The sequence below is a fragment of the Pygoscelis adeliae genome, unplaced genomic scaffold (genome assembly GCF_000699105.1).
Source record: "Pygoscelis adeliae isolate BGI_AS28 unplaced genomic scaffold, ASM69910v1 Scaffold34, whole genome shotgun sequence".
In the NCBI taxonomy this organism is placed as follows: Eukaryota; Metazoa; Chordata; class Aves; order Sphenisciformes; family Spheniscidae; genus Pygoscelis; species Pygoscelis adeliae.
The window spans coordinates 6,450,508-6,451,820 of NW_008824658.1; positions in this window are offsets into that span (position 1 = coordinate 6,450,508).

Below are 1,313 nucleotides of genomic sequence, written 5' to 3' on the forward strand. Positions count from 1 at the left end.
AATACTTGTTCATAGACTTATCTAGCAGCATTTATTTGCACTTCCTTCTTCCCCAGAGCAATGGGAAAAGGCTCAGGGTCTGAATTTTCACAGGTATTTTCAAATGTAGTCAAACTAATTAAAGTTGTGGATTTTATATGTCTTCTTGACATGCTCTTTTTGGAAACACAGAACTATTTTCCAGGGCGTGAATATTCTGGGTGATAATACTGAGAAGCAAACTCAGACTTCAAGAGGTTTGGAAAGCCATAATCATTTTAAAACATTGAAAAACTTCCTTTATGTCTACAGAAGAGTCTGAGTAAGAGGTGGTGTAGTGAGAACACTGTAGGGATCCAAATTACTTTAGCCTGCAGTGAATGCAACTGGAGAAACTGTGCTCTTGTCGGTGTTTTCCGAGGCATTCAGCACGCTGCTGAAGAATGACATTTATGGATTAACAATCCACAAGCCGAACTGGAAGCACTGGGAATCTAAGCCATGTGCCAAGTACCCTGAGCAGTAACCTGAAAATCTAGAATGCCAATATCCAGCTCTTGAGACAGTTCAGCTATAAAAGGTTTTTTCCACCCTTGTATTCATGTAAGGCACCTACTTCCTCTTCAAAAGTCCGAAGCCACTAGAAGAAACAATGACTGAGATAGGTGATATTATAAAATAACTGAGATGAAATGGGAAGGACTCTCAGATGACAGTGGATGTGCCTAGAATGGTGATAGTGCTGATCATAAAAAGCTAGCTGTACTGCAGTGATGGCAGGGTGAAGGCCACTTATATTCATGTTTAGAAATCAATTTACAGCAGGACACACAGAGTCCTGTACCTCCAAAGTTCTGCAGACCCAAGCATTCAGGTAGTTTAACGGTAGTGTACTATTGACTTCGGAGAGCACATGAATGCTTTACATACCCATTTTCAGGACATGCAGTTACCTTTATAAACAGTGTTAACACTTCCTAACTCAAGTAGCGGTCACATCTTCAGATGCTAATGCTACTAGAGAAATCTAGAAATCTTGGCACAGCAAGAGGCAAAAATAATTCCATTAACACAATTTGGTCTGCTGTTCCAGTCACACTTTTTAAAAATCTAAATGAACTGGAAAATCATCTTTATGAAGTCCTGACAGAACAATGCCCAGAATAAGATCTAGCTGCTTGTACAAAATAATTTAATATTAAGTACTTGAGTGTTTACAAGCTTACTGCAAAGCATTACACTAAATGTCAAAGAACGTATACGCCACAAAAATACGGCCATTAACTACTGGTTAGTAGTTCTGTTTCACCTCCCTGCTGCAGTAGCAAGACAGT